Consider the following 16,687-nt stretch of genomic DNA (forward strand, 5'->3'; position numbering starts at 1 on the left):
AGTGTATACCCATGTCTGGGTGTGAAGTGGTGGATGGGATTAGACCCCCCAAAAAATAAACACTGGATTTGAGTTTATGTTACACTGCCATCATCTGGTGGTATTGAGAAGTCTGGCCCAATCCAGCCCTTGTTCATTTTGATAAGTCAGCCTTTCAGCATTTTCAGTTGACAGGCAGATGCGCCCATCAGTTATAATTCCACCAGCAATATTAAAAAACATCTCTGACAAAACGCTAGTAGTCGTGACTTCAAAGGTGTAGAGAGACAGTTCATGTCACGTGTCCAGCTTGGAGACCCAACAATTGTAAGGTACAGAGGAATCCTGAAGGACGCTGGTACGGATGCCAAGGTAGTCCATCAGCATCTTCCAAAACTTTTCCCTCCTTGCCAGAATACCCCACTTATCAGGGCCTTGATGCTGGGAGGGTCTAAGAAAACTGTCCCAGATCTTTGATAGTGTCCCCCTTCCTCGCCTGTACTCCTTGGTTGTCCAATGAACTGGTACTTCTGCCGCCAGTGTTGTCAGATGGGAATTTTTTTAACAATTCTTCAACAAGAGCTTGAAACTGAATCTCTCTAAAACTGAACTCACTGTGTTTCCTCCTTTTACTAACCTACCTATACCTGACTTTGCAATTTTCTTGGGTGGTCTTGGAGTCATATTTGACACACAACTTTCCTTTTTTCTCCATGTACGATCACTCACTTGCTAATGTCATCTGCACCTTAAAAACATCTCCAGAATCCGACCTATTCTCACCTTTGATACTGCAAAAACTCTTACTATCACTCTTATTCACTACTGAAACTCTCTTCTAATCTGTCTCCCTCTAAACAAACTGTCTCCAATACATTCTGAATTCAGCAGCCAGGGTCATACTTCTATCAAGCCGCTTAAGTGACGCCTCTACCCTGTGCTAGTCATTGCACTGGTTACCCATTCACTGCAGAATACAATACAAATGCATCTCTTTCACCCACAAAGCTCTCCACATTTATGCACTGACCTATATCTCATCCCTCATTTCTGTCTATCATCCCTCCTGTGCCCACTGTTCTGCAACTGATCTCATCCTCCTTAATCCGAGCCTCACTCCTCTGTCTCCAAGACTTCTCACATGCCATGCCAGTTTTCTGTAATGCACTACTCCAAACGATGCGACTTATATATCTAACCCCCATGTTTTTAAATGTGCTTTAAAAATGCATCTGTTTAGACAAGCCTATCACCTCAACTCACTAACTCAACTCTCCCCTGTTCTCTCCTAAATGTTAATGTTAACCTGCTCATACCTATTCATCTGTCTCCACACCCTCCATGCAAGCAAGAACACATGGTAACTGCATTTAGACAGATACTGGCTGATGACCGTGTTCTACCTATTGTATCCGCCTATTTCCATATAGATTGTAAGCTTGTGGTATAGTCTCATTGCTACTGAGACTGGACCGTGTGGATGACAGGGTGGTGGTGGTTGCAAACTGACTGCAAGCATTATTATTTATCTGCTATCCAACCAATAACCTTTTCACACTGCTCCAGCTTCAAGAGTGGTATTCTGCGGCCCCCTAGAAAGTGGGACATGAAGCTAGGTCGACATGATGTGGATGCTTGTTGTGCTCCCTCAGCAGGCAGAGTTTCATGTAGCCCACTGCCTTGGCCTCTGCATGCACCATCATCATCACCATAACATCCACATCCCCATTGTTATGATCTGCAACATAAACTAAGGAAAGATAGGGAAAGCTGTCCCTACAGTAAGACTAAGCTGAATCCCTACGATGAAGCGGGCTGCCTGTTCCTTGTGAACAGACCCGCCTTCATCCTCGGCTAGTCTGAACGGAGACCTATAGAATAAAGTGAGGGGTCCCTAAAAGAACTAAGGACTGGGACAAAAATGGGACACCTCCTAACAGAAGTTGTTGCAGAGCAAAAAGACAAACAGACAAAAAGTACTAGAGATCCCAGAGGACCAAGCAAACTGACAGAGATAGTCACCGAAGCACCAGGCTAGAAAGGCTGTCTAGAAAACACTGAAGTCGAGCAAAGTCAGAAGGGTGGAGCTGGAATATACAGGCAGCTGGTCATGTGACCGCAAAACACAAGATAGCAAAAACTAACAGGAGGGTTCTAACAGTACCCCCTCTTCTATGAGGATCCTCCGGATCCTCCAGGCCCAGGCCTATCAGGAAACCTCCTGTGGAAAGCTTTAACAAGCCTAGTAGCAGAGACATCATCCGTCCTTAACCAGGAGTTGTCTTCGGGAAACCCTTCCAGGAGACAAGATACTGTAATTTCCCTTTTTCCACAGCAGACCATTACAACATTTATCATAGCAATTCGGACTCCAAGACTTAATCACATTGGTAGACCAGTCCAACAAAGGATTGTGCAGTTTTAACCAAGGCAATCCTAGAACAACTGGAGAGGGCAAATTATCCAAAACAACCAAGTCCAACATTTCTTGGTGAGCACCATTGATAGTGAGAGGAAATGCAGCAGTCTTGTGAGTAATACATTTCAAAGGAGTGTTATCAATTGCATCCATAGAAATAGGTGATGACAAAGGTTTAGATTTCAATTTAAGTTTTTCCAAAAACCCTTTATCAATCACATTAAGTGTTGAACCACAATCCACAAATACCTGAAATTCAATCAAATCTCCCTGCAGAGTAGTACACCCAGAAAGAAACACTCCTGCAGAGCATAAACAAGCTATACGGGCGTAACTGACCTTTTTTTTATTTTACTTAAATGACGCTCCCAATACTTAATCAAATGATCAGCTTTACCACAATAAAGACACAAACCTTCGGCGAATCTCCGATATCTTTCTTGAGAGCGGATTGACGTCGCCCCAACCTCCATTGGTTCTCCGCTGTCAGAGCAGATTTTCTGGAAACTAGGACCTGAAGTTACAGGAGTTTTTACATCATTGACCCTGGACCTTATTCTCCTGTCCACACGAACAGCTAACTGCATAGCTTCCTGCAGAGTCTCAGGTGCAGGGAATGCAATTAGCAAATCCTTAACCCTTTCACTCAGACCAGCAAGAAATAAACTTTTTAGCGCTGAATCATTCCATTTAACTTCCGAGGCCCATCTCCTAAAGTGTGTGCAATAAATTTCAACATCATCTGACCCCTGATTCAAACGTCTAAATTCTGATTCAGCAGATAAGATTCGATCAGGATCGTCATATAATAGCCCCATAGCAGAAAAAAATTCTTCAACAGAACTTAAACACGGATCATTGGGTTGGAGAGAAAATGCCCACCCCTGTGGTTCTTTGCGCAAAAGTGACATAACAAAACCAATGCGATGCGATTCATTCCCAGAGGACCTCTGTCTCAAACAAAAATATAACAAACAAGCATTTTTAAAGGAAAAAAAATCTTGCTGTTTACCATAAAAAATATCAGGCAGTCCTACTTTGGGTTCGACAAAATGCGCTCCAGGACAGCTACTCACGTGTTGCTGAAGCTCGGCCACCTCCAGAGACAATCCCTGCAGGCGTTGAGCCAACTCCTGGATGGAAACCATACTGATCCCCAAATTTCTTTCCTTTTAGTTTTTTTTTTTGGGCTGGACTTACTGTTATGATCTGCAACATAAACTAAGGAAAGATAGGGAAAGCTGTCCCTACATTAAGACTGAGCTGAATCCCTACGATGTAGCGGGCTGCCTGTTCCTTGTGAACAGACCCGCCTTTGTCCTCGGCTAGTCTGAACGGAGACCTATAGAATAAAGTGAGGGGTCCCTAAAAGAAGGACTTGGACAAAAATGGGACACCTCCTAACAGAAGTTGTTGCAGAGCAAAAAGACAAGCAGACAAAAAGTACTAGAGATCCCAGGGGACCAAGCAAACTGACAGAGATAGGCACCGAAGCACCTGTCTAGAAAGACAGTCTAGAAAATATTGAAGTCCAGCAAAGCCAGAAGGGCGGAGCTGGAATATATAGGCAGCTGGTCACGTGACCGCAAAACACAAGATAGCAAAAACTAACAGGATGGTTCTAACACCCGTCCCTTGCCATGTGCCTTGCCCATTTTAAATTGAGTTTAATATTTGTCACGTTGCCAAAAATGTATGTATTTTTGCTGAGTAATATAGGATCACGTCTGATGACCACGGTTTTAGGCAGTGACCTGGGATGCAGAGATGCTTCCAGAGGTCTTCCCCATGCTGTTCCCATGTCATTTCAGCACTGTATAAATATGTCTGATCATGTCTCACACACCACATCACCAGATAAGGTAGTAGAACGTTAAAATTACATTTACTGGTGAATATATTTTTCACCGTTGAAAGCAATGCTAAAGTGCAAAAAAGCATCAAAAACGCTACGTGTGAATATAGCACAAGGTGTAGAGGAGCATTTTTGTTTTTGGTTATTTATTTTGCCTTATATAAAGGTCATTACCCTGGAGAGAATGTTCCTTAACATTTTTTAGAGGAAAATCCATTTTGGCTTTTTTTTTTGTGTGTTTTATTGTGAATCCATAAAAGTGGCATAATACTCTGACAACATTGTTGACAGCAGTGACCTGGGAGTCAGAAATTCTTCTAGGGGTCTTCCTCATGCTGTTCTCATGTCATTTTACCACTGTTCGCATCAATTTGCCCAATTTTTAGGCCCCCTCCAGACCTCTGGAGGGGCCACCGGAAAAATTCTTGAGTTTCCACATTGGGCTCATTGCTCGGTTCGAGCACAAGAGCATTATGAATTGTTCGAGCTGAGCAATGAGCACCTGAGCATTTTAATGCTCACTCATCACTATGCAGAGGTCCTTCATCTGTGTCTACTCTGCAAGTGTGATTGATACCACATTCATATTGCGTTTGCCCAGGCTATACGACATGAGATACTACATCAGGACTCGTCGTTGCTGCCACAGTCACTGCAACATGTGTAGAGTTTAATCACACCATGTCGGCACATCGCATATCAACCGGTTAACCGGTAGGCTAGAAGATCTCTGTAATGACGCAAGTTTGTTGTGAATGGCTAAAGTGAGCACACAGAGACCGTGGTTTCCTCAGCAGCGCATCCAGGCCGGGATAGTGGCAGAGAAATTGCTGCACTGTTATCACACATGGCCTTCCCTTGCACCAGTTCAGTGAAAACAGCCATTGTTCAAACTCAGCATGAATAGCTGTCCACAACTCTTGATCAGTTTGACTGCCATATTCAAGGCATATAAATTGAAACACTACCTGATTGCAGTGAGCCCTGGCTGCGCAGTAAAGAGGTGGGGGGATTCTATCTGCACTGTTGGAATGTATGTCTCATTAAGGCAGAAGTTGAGGTTTCAGGTGGAGGCCCTAGTGGAAGTGGAGGAGGCAGAAGCACTGGAGAAAGTGTTAGATACAGAGGTATGTCCCGCAAGCCTTGGGGATTCCAAGACTTGGTGTCTAGTGAAGCCTTGGTGTCTAGTGGTTTAGTTCTCCATCCCCTGGTGTGTAGTAATTCAGTTCTACAACCCTAGCTGTTTAGTAGTGTAGTTCTCCAACTCCTGTTGTCATATATATTACATAGTTACATAGTTTATAAGGCCGAAAAAGACAAGCGTCCATCCAGTTCAGCCTATTTCTTGTGCACTGCAGCTATTCCGCAGCGTTGATCCAGGGGAAGGCAACGAAAAAACCATGCGGTATAGGCCAATTTACATCATTGAGGAAAAATTCACTTCCCGACACCAATCTGGCAGTCAGATTAAATCCCTGGATTAATTAACTAAGCATAAGATGTAATTTTATTGTTCTCATGAAAGGCGTCCAGGCCTCTCTTGAACTCTTTAAGTGAGTTGGACATCACCACTTCCTCTCCCAGAGAGTTCCAGAGTCTCACGGCTCTGACCGTAAAGAATCCCCTTCTATGCTGGTGCAGGAACCTCCTTTCCTCCAGACGCATAGTGTGCCCCCTCGTCTTTGTCACCATCCTTGGTATAAACAGGTCATGGGAGAGATCTCTGTACTGCCCCCTGATGTATTTATACATGTTTATGAGGTCTCCCCTAAGCCTTCTCTTTTCCAATGTAAATAGGCCTAATTTTGACAACCTCTCTGGGTATTCTAGTCCCTCCATTCCCATTATTACCTTAGTCGCCCTCCTTTGTACCCTCTCTAGCTCCAATATGTCTTTCCTGACCACCGGAGCCCAGAACTGTGCACAATATTCTAAGTGCGGCCTTACCAGCGCTTTATACAGAGGAAGAACAATGTTCTCATCATATGCCCCTATTCCTCTTCTGATGCATGCCATGACTCTATTTGCCTTCGCAGCTGCTGCCTGACACTGGGCACTCCAATTTAATTTGCTATTAACCAAGACGCCCAGGTCCTTCTCCATGTCAGATTTCCCCAACGGTTTCCCATTTAATATGTATGGGTGACTGCTGTTTTTCTTTCCCATGTGCATGACCTTACATTTATCGGCATTGAACCCCATTTGCCATTTTTTGGCCCAACTCCCCAATTTATCTAAATCCTCCTGTAGCTGTGCCCTATCCTCATCTGTATTAACTACTTTACAAAGTTTAGTATCATCTGCAAATATTGCTATTTTACTATGCAACCCTTCCACTAGATCATTAATAAATATATTAAATAATATAGGGCCCAAGACAGACCCTTGAGGCACCCCGCTAGTAACCCTGACACACCCGGAGCTTACTCCATTGATAACCATCCTCTGCTTTCTATTACTCAGCCAGCTATTTACCCACTTGCACACATTATCCCCCCGACCAAGCATTCTCATTTTATATACCAACCTTTCGTGTGGCACGGTATCAAACGCTTTGGAAAAGTCAAGGTATACAACATCCACTGACTCTCCCCGGTCCAGCTGTGAGCTCACCTCCTCGTAGAAGGCCATCAGGTTTGTTTGGCAGGAGCGATCCCTCATGAATCCATGTTGATATGGAGTTAGACAGTTATTATCATTAAGATATTCTACAATAGCATCTCTAAGAAATCCTTCAAACAATTTACCCACAACAGACGTTAAGCTTACTGGTCTATAGTTCCCAGGGTCACTTTTAGACCCCTTTTTGAATATTGGTACCACATTTGCTTGGCGCCAGTCTAGTGGGACAGTCCCTGTCCATAAAGAGTGCTTGAATATAAGATACAGTGGTCAGTCTATCACATTACTTAATTCTTTTAGTACCCGGGGGTGTATGCCATCTGGGCCTGGTGACTTGTCTATTTTGATATTATTTAGGTGTTTCTGAACTTCCTCCTGGGTTAGGTGGGTGATATTTAGCGGAGGGTTTACTTTATCACTCTGCATTTCCTCCGATAAATTGTTTTCTTTTGTGAAAACAGTGGAGAAGAAGCTATTGAGTAGGTTTGCTTTACCCTCATCGCCCTCTATGATTTTACCCAGGTTATTTTTCAATGGGCCAACTCCATCAGTTTTAATCCTTTTACTGTTTATATAGTTAAAGAACAGTTTGGGATTCGTTTTACTTTCCTTGGCAATTAGTCTCTCTGTCTCCTCTTTTGCTATTCTTATTTGTTTCTTACAGATTTTGTTTTTTTCCCTATAAGATATTAGCGCTTCCTCGCTGCCTTCTTGTTTAAGTTTACCGAAAGCCCTTTTTTTGTTTTTCATTGCCCTCTTGACTTCCTTATTTAGCCACATTGGCTTCCTCCTATTCCTAGCCCTTTTATTCCCATAAGGTATGTTCCTTCTACAGTGACTATGTAGGACTGTTTTGAAAATTTCCCATTTTCTATCCGTGCTCCTATTACTAAAGATACTATCCCAGTCTATAAGGTGAAGGGCATCTCTTAGCTGATCAAACTTTGCCCTCCTGAAGTTCAGTGTTTTTGTGACTCCTTTGCTGGGCACCCTACTGAAGCACATGTGGAATTGTATAATGTTGTGGTCACTATTTCCCAGGTGCCCCCCGACCTGCACCTCCGTTATTCTGTCTGGCCTGTTAGTTAATATTAAGTCTAAAAGGGCCGTCCCTCTAGTTGGTTCCTGCACAAGTTGTGACAAATAATTGTCTTTGATAATTGACAGAAACCTGTTTCCTTTCTGAGATCTACAGCTTTCGGTTTCCCAGTCTATATCGGGGTAGTTGAAGTCCCCCATAATAATCACCTCGTTATTTTTTGCTACTTCGTCTATTTGTGTCATTAATAGACTTTCCGTGGCTTCTGCTATATTTGGTGGTTTATAACAGACTCCTATGATAATTTTATTATTGTTTTTTGCCCCATGTATCTCCACCCATAAGGACTCGACCTCCTCATTTCCCTCCCATACATCCTCCCGTATTGTAGGCTTTAGAAACGTCTTTACATATAGACAGACTACACCCCCTTTCCAACTTCTTCGATCCCTTCTAAACAGACTGTAGCCCTTTAAGTTAACTGCCCAGTCATAGCTTTCATCTAACCATGTCTCGGTTATTCCCACTATGTCATAGTTACCTGTAGATATTTCTGCTTCCAGTTCATCCATCTTGTTTGTCAGGCTTCTGGAATTTGCTAGCACGCAGTTTACACGATTTTGTTTTGTTCCAATCTTCTCCCTGTGGATTGTATTAGAAATTTTCTTACCTCCCTTCCAAGTATCTTGTCTTGGACCTTCTTTGTCACACTTCATATCTTTCATTAGTATGTTCTCTGGTTGCATGTTCGTGTCCGGCGTTTTTCTTCCCATCCCCTCTTCTTCTAGTTTAACGCCCTCCTGATGAGTGTTGCGAGTCTCCTGGCGAATGTGTGTTTCCCGGGTTTGTTGAGGTGTAGTCCGTCTCTGGCAAGGAGTCCGTCATAGAGGTAATTCACACCGTGGTCCAGGAATCCAAATCCTTGTTGTCTGCACCATCGTCTCAGCCAGTTGTTCACATCAAGGATCCTGTTCCATCTCCTGACGCCATGCCCGTCTACTGGAAGGATAGAAGAAAAAACTTCCTGCGCATCCAGTTCTTTTACTTTCATCCCCAATGCTTCAAAGTCCTTGCAGATTGTCGGTAGATCCTTCTTTGCCGTGTCATTGGTGCCAACATGTATCAGAAGAAATGGGTGGACATCCTTGGAACTGATGAGCTTCGGTATCCTATCGGTAACATCCTTGATCTTCGACCCTGGGAGGCAGCATACTTCTCTTGCGGTTATGTCCGGTCTGCAGATAGCCGCTTCTGTTCTTCTCAGTAGTGAGTAGTGTTGAGCCACCCCCGTAGTGTTCGAGTTCGGTTCGGTTCGTCGAACACCCGTGTGTTCGCCGAACTGTTCGTCGAACTGTTCGTCGAACACCTTCGAACACCGTTAAAACCAATGGCAGGCAAACAAAAACACATAGAAACACATAGAAAACACCTTCAAAGGTGTCCAAAAGCTGACAAACTGCTCAGAAGACATAACTAACACATGGAAAAGTGACAAGTACATATAGTCATGCGAAAATAAAAGAGGTGGAGGAGTAAAAGGAGGGAGAGACACAGATATAGGCATGTCATGCCCTTCTAAAATCCAAAAAGTGAGAAGCCGACACGGCCAGTCCGCTCCTGCCCGTGCCACCTCCGTGTCGCAGGGTTTGTGCCAGAGCCGCGGTGAACCCTGACGGCCAGCCCCCCTCTCCCAATACTGGTGCCTGTCCGCTGGTGGGTCGAGCGAGCCCCCCTGTGGTGGAGGCAGCTCTAAGCTTTTTAATTTAAATTGTCTCTCTAATTTGAATGAATACACTTTAAATCCATTTACAAGGATCTATTGGAGGGCAAGTCTCATGCCAGCAGCCGCGGTAATTCCAGCTCCAGTAGCGTCCACTAAAGCTGCTGCAGTTAAAAAGCTTTTATAAGGATCGAGCTCGGCTGTCCACCGCAAGGCATCCTACTGCCAGTCCCAGCCCCTATGCCTTGGGGTGCCTCCTGATGCTCTTCACTAAGTATCCCATGGTCCCGAAGCATTTCCTTTGAAAAAATTAAGTGTCTAAACTACAGGTGGTGCAGCTTGCTTAACAGCCGGGATAATCCGCTCACTAGCAGACACTGCTACTAGGCACAAAGTATTTCCTGGGCTAGATGCAGTTAAAAATTTGTAATTAGATACTCTCGTTGGATGCTGAGAAAGCATTCCATAGAGTCTCCTGGCACGCCATATATGATTCTCTTAAAAAGCTTGGGGTAGGGGTCTAGGGGACCCTTTTATAGCCAAAATCACGGCCCTGTATCGCAATACGTCACCTAGGCTGAAGATAAATGGAACTGTAGTACCCTGAGGGCTCGGTTGCTACAGACGTATTGCACCTCACCCAGAGGTGTGATATCTCACTCTCAGGTAAGGATGGAGTGTGGATCAGGACCCGACACCTGCATGCATTACACCACATTGCCGTGGGGCAGGGCGACCAATATGCCCCTGAGATGGGCACGACAGTCCCTGTCCCTGGCTGGAGTGGGGGGAGGGAACACTGAGGAAGGGGAACCCTGTAGTGCAGGAGCAGGGAGGAAGCAGTTCCTGGGTGCATTGAGAAGGGAGTATAAAAGGTGGGCACCATCTTAGTTCAGTGCAGAGAAGTCTGAGCAGAAGTGGCAGGGAGCTGGGGCTCTGCATGAGCTCTGCTCCGGAGGCGGGCCTAGTAACAGAGGCCCAGGCCTGGAAGAGGGAGAAGGAAGGAAGAGGAGCGGAGAAGGCTCCAGGAACGAGGAATGAAGGGATCCCAGGGGTGCGGACGGGCGAGTCGCCACCGCACGCCCGAATCCACCTGCGTGGAGGGGTCAGGCCAAAGGGGGAGACCGGTCCCCGAACTAGTGGAGGCAGGAAACGACCCTCAGCTAGAAGCCGGAGGCTCTGACATTTTATGTGGCGCAGCCCCTCGCTACACCCGCTAGGAAGGCACCAGATAGGGTTAGGGAAACTGGCGCCAAGTTTACCAAGAGGAGGCCGGGGCAGCCGGACAGAGGTGTTGGTAAGAAAGGCCAGACAAAGGACACACAAAGGGGGTCCTGTGAAGTGCTCCAAAGTTATCTGGGAGTTGTCTGAGCCCCTCACCTGGTGAGCACAGTACGACGTGGGCAGCCGTTACCTGCAGACGTGGTCTGGATAATAAGAACTGTGAGTAAAAGCCCTGAACTGCATCACTGACTCCGTGTCGTTACTGCTGCTGCCCTGCACCATCACCCCCATCCTCCGCATACACTGCCCTGAGGCTATACTCCTCCCGTGGGGAGTTATGCTACGCTCTGCTGCACCCACAACACCAGCCTCAGTGGTCTGCCCTGTAGCGGCGGTTCACTCTGACCGCAATCCACGGGTGGCGTAGTCGGACATTTAAACATGAAAACCACATAAATAGTTCCGCCACTGGTTTGACCGCCCTGAGCCACGGAACTGGGTCGCCGCCACGAAGACTCCAACCACCAGCATCCACCAAAAAGGGTCCGGCTCCGGGTGTCCCAAGGCCCAGGGGGTGCGTCAGAACATTTTCATCACCTTTCACAATCACCAATGGGACAAGGCAGTGATGTCCTCTGTCCCCTCTCTTATACGTCCTAGTGACGGAGCACCTGCTCTCATCAATTCGCCATAACCCCAATATTAGGTGGATTGAGGTGGGAGGCACCGAGTACAAGTGCTCTCTATTTGCTGATGATGTCCTAGTATATATCACTCAATCACATATATCCATCCATGCTGTTATGGCTGAAATAGATCACTTTGTTACATGGTAAAATTTTAAAATCAATGCAGCGAAGTCTGAGGCCCTCGATGTCTCCCTCCCCAAATCCATATAGGATTCCATCCAGTCCAACTTTCCCTTTGCCTGGCCCTCACAGGGTATCAAATACTTAGGAATTCCTATTCATAGAGACATCTCCCATCTATGTTATCTTAATTTTGGGCCCTTTATTGAACAACTCCATACAGACCACGGTTGGCAAGTTAGAACTGTAAGATTCACTACGTGAACCACTGGTGTTTTGTGGAAAAGCACATGTACACTGCGTTCCAAATTATTATACAAAAAGTGTTTAGGAGTGATAAGGGAAGAATTTGTTTGTTTGTCAGTTAAACTCATTGATGGTGATGTGTGTCAGGGCTCTTTATATCACTGTAAGCAATTGCAGACACCTGTGCTAATTAGTTTGGCAGGTGTGTCCAATGAAAGGCAAGACTACTTAAGAAGGCTCTCTCACATTATTAAGCAGCCTACATTTTCTGCCAAAATGGGAAAGAAAAAGGATGCGTCGGCTGCTGAGAAGCAACAAATTGTGGAGTGTTTAGGTCAAGGCATGACTACAATCAACATTGTGCGATGATCAGGATGAAGTGTCTTGGCAATCAAGAAGTATGTAGCTGATTCACAGTACACACGTGTGCGTGCTGATAAGGGCAAATTGAGGACTCTTTCCTACAGGCAATTACGTCAGGTTAAAAGAGCAGCGGCAAAAAAGCCTTGTCATAGCAGCAGACAAGTTTTTGAAGCTGCTTGTGCCTCCAACGTCCCCCGAACAACAAGATGCAGGGTCCTTCAGAGGTTTGCAGCTGTGCATGCGCCATCCTGTCGACCTCCTCTATCCACTTCACACAAGCAGAAACGGCTCCAGTGGGCCAAACATTACATGAAGACTGATTTCAAAACTGTTTTGTTCACGGATGAGTGCCGTGCAGCGCTCGATGGTCCAGATGGATGGAGTGGAGGATGGCTGGTTGATGGACACCCCACGCAAACACGGCTACAGCGCCAACAAGGAGGAGGTGGAGTAATGTTTTGGGCTGGAATCATGGGGAGAGAGATTGTCGGCCCCTTTAGGATCCCTGAAGGCGCTAAAGATGAACTCCATAATGTATGTGGATTTTCTCAAACAGCACTTCCTGCCATGGTTAAAGAAGAAGAACAGTGTATTTCACAGCAAGATCATTTTTCTGCATGATAATGCACCATCTCATGCTGCACATAAAACATCTGCATCTCTGGCTGATATGGGCATAAAAGGGGACAAACTTATGGTGTGACCCCCATGCTCCCCTGACCTCTACCCCATTCAGAACCTTTGGAGCATCATTAAAAGGAGTGTCTATGATGGCGGGAGGCAGTTCACATCTAAGCAACAGCTCTGGGAGGGTATTCTGTCCTCATGCAAAACAATTGAAGCAGAAACCATCCAAAACCTGACAAATTCAATGGACGAGAGAGTTCAGAAGCTCCTTTCGAACAAGGGGTCCTATGTGAAAATGTAACATCACCTAGAATAAAGTTTTGAGTTGAAAACTGTTTGATTTCAGTTTCTAACAACCTGCTAATGCTTATAATTTCAAAAATGACCATTTTTTTGGTCTTTATTAAAATGAAAAGGTTGATCGAAAAGTTTGGGGGATCTAAGAGTGTGGCAACCCAGTAGTCATGATTACTTCGAATTCTGACAATATGAGGGTCATGCTGCAGGTAGTGCAGCAAGAAGGCACTTATGTGCCTTGCGCATCTCGGAGCCCCAAAATTATTTTCCGGGCTAGATGCAGCTAAAAATTATTTTTAATTTTAAATCTGGTGAAGCTTTAGTATAGATGGCCTAATAGGATCAGTGCTGCACACTGCTACAAAGCCCAAATTATTTTCCAGTCAAGATACAGATAAACATGATTAGTAATTTGAAAGCTTAAAATGGTTGGTAGGGTGATTTTAACCAATCATCAAGCTTTTACTCTCCCCAGGATGACACAGGGGTAGAAAAGTCGTTTCGGATCCATGATTTGTTCATCTTTATGAACGTGAGTCTGTCTACATTATCAGTGGAGAGCCGCGTGCGCTTATCTGTCAGCACACCACCAGCAGCTCTGAACACACGTTCAGACAGAACGCTGGCTGCGGGGCATGACAAGATCTCCAAGGCGTAAGTGGCTAGCTCCGGCCATTTATCCAGATTGGAAGCCCAAAAAGAGCAAGGGTCCAGTGACACAGTCGTGGCTTCAATGTTTACTTGGAGATACTCCTGTACCATCGTCTCTAGGCGTTGACTATGTGTCAGACTTCTTGTCTCCTGTGGCCTTGCAAAGGATGGGCTAAAAAAGTGGTGAAATGATTCCGCAAAATTGATGTTACCAGCAGATACTGTGGTTCTGTTACGGTTTGAGTGCTGAACACTTGACGGTCCCACGGTTGGCAAGTTGGAACTGTGAGATTCACTACGTGCACCACTGGTATTTTGTGGAAAAGCACATGTAAGATTCTGCAACAGTCTCTGCTGATACTCCTGCATGCGTGCATCCCTTTCTATGGCAGGAATAATTTCTGCAAATTTACTTTTGTACCGGGGATCTAACAGTGTGGCAACCCAGTAGTCAGGATTATTTCTAATTCTCACAATTCGAGGGTCATGTTGCAGGTAGTGCAGCAAGAAGGCACTCATGTGTGTTGCGCATCCAGGAGTACCAAGTCCCTGTTGTGTTGGTGGCGAGGTAACAATCATGCTTCCTTCCTCTGTCCTCTCCCCCCAACCTCGCACAACAGAAATGTGATCAAGGTCTCCCTCATCTGATGAGTCTTCCATCAGTTCGTCCTCCACTTCTTCCTGGGCTCCTGCACCTTCCTCACTAGTTTGGCTGCTACCATGAGCCCTGGTAAAACCATCTTCCCCACCCTCACATGCCTGCCGCCTTGGTGCTGCCGACCGTCTGGACCTTGCAGATGTTAGCCCTTCCGCATACAACTCCTCCTCCTCTACTTCCTCCACCTCCTCTTGTGCCACCACCTGACTCCGAATTCTGTTTAACATGTGCTCCAGCATGTAAATCACCGGAATAGTCATGCTGATAATGGCATCGTCAGCACTAAACATCTTCGTCGCCATTTCAAAACTGTGCAGAAGGGTGCATAGGTCCCTGATCTGAGACCACTCCTCCAGCGTGATTTGCCCCACCTCTGAATCTCGTTGGCCCAGGCTATACGTCAGAACGTATTGCACCAGGGCTTGTCGGTGCTGCCACAGTCGCTGCAACATGTGCAGAGTTGAATTCCACCGGGTAGGCACATCGCATTTTAGCCGGTGAAGTGGCAGGCCCAACGACTTCTGTAGAGATGTAAGTCGCTGAGCTGCGGGATGCGAACGGCGGAAGTGAGCACACAGCGACCGTGCCCTCTGCAGAAGGCCATCTAGTCTGGGATAGTGGGCTAAAAATTGCTGGACAACCAGGTTCAACACGTGAGCCATACAAGGCACGTGTGTGACATTGCCCCGGCGAAGGGCCGCACCCAGGTTTGCAGCATTGTCGCACACGGCCTTCCCTGGTTTCAGGTCCAGTGGAGACAACCATTCATGAAATTGGTTCTCCAGAGCTGACCACAACTCCTCAGCTGTGTGACTCACATTTCCCAGACATTTCAATGTAAAAACCGCCTGATGACGTTGAGCCCTACTGCCAGCATAGTAAGGAGGTGTGCAGGATCCCTTCTGCGCAGTTAGAAAGCTTGTGGCATGACCAGACAGGCTTTGGGTGCAGGTGGAAGACCGAGAGGAGGTTGAGGAGGCAGAAGCAGTGGAGGAACTTTGACATAAAGAGGATTGACGCACAACTCGTGGGGACGGCAAGACTTGGACAGCAGCCCCTTGTCCTGCTGTCACCATAGTTACCCAGTGCCCAGTCAGCGACATGTAACGCCCCTGTCCATGCCTACTCGTCCAAGTGTCTGTGGTGAAATGCACCCTGTCACACACAGAGTTTCTCAAAGAAGCGGTGATGTTGTGTGCGACATGCTGGTGGAGCGCAGGCACACCTTTCTTTGAGAAGTAGTGCCGACTGGGCATCTGGTACTGGGGCACTGCGACGGACATAAGGTCTCGAAAATCCTCTGTGTCCACCAGGCGGAAAGGCAGCATTTCTGTAGCCAAGAGCTTGCAGATGGTGAAATTCAACCTCTTAGCTTTCTCATGGCTAGGAGGAAATGGTCTTTTACTTGTCCACATCTGAGGGACCGAGGGCTGGCTATTGTGCTTAGACGGGGTTGATAAGGGTGTCCCCGGCAAACTGCCGGTCTGTGAGGAAGATGCAGGCGGACATGTTAGGTTGCCTTGATCCAAAGGTGGTGCTATCGATGTCGGACAGCGCTCAAGACCAGCTGGTGTTACCACCTCCAAACAAAATGATGACCTGCCAATCACGCTGGCTGTTGCGGGTAAAGAGGTGGCAGGTCTGCGCCCCAAAACAGGTGTGACTGCTGTCCCCCCAGTCACAGAGGATGAAGAGGCCGCGGATGCACAAGATATGGCAGACGGTGGTTGGCCCGGCCGGCTAGACCGCATTGTAGCACACTGAGCTTCCCACTGCAACTTATGCTTCATGTCCATGTGCCGGTTCATGCATGAAGTACTCAAACTATGTATTTTTTGGCCTCTACTTAGCTTTTGCTGACAAATGTTACAGATAACACGAGTTGGGTCATCTTTATCGATCTGAAAAAATGCCCAGGCTATGCAAGGCTTAGCACCCATGCGACCTGAAGAGCCACCACGACTTGTGGTGAGAGGCAGAGTTGTGTTTGAGGATGCAGTTGTTGACGTGCTTCCAGTACTACGTCTCTGTCCAGGAAGGCGCAACCTGACCTCGTCGTCACTAGCATCTTCCTCCACCTCCTCTGCTGACCTCATCTCTTGGCTGACTGTGGGTTGACAGTAAGTGGGATCTCCGACCTCATCATCATCACCCTGTGCGTTATCACACCCGTCGTCC

Source organism: Phyllobates terribilis, unplaced genomic scaffold (assembly GCF_046119375.1).
Source record: "Phyllobates terribilis strain yellow unplaced genomic scaffold, ASM4611937v1 Scaffold_12__6_contigs__length_324123572, whole genome shotgun sequence".
NCBI lineage: Eukaryota > Metazoa > Chordata > Amphibia > Anura > Dendrobatidae > Phyllobates > Phyllobates terribilis.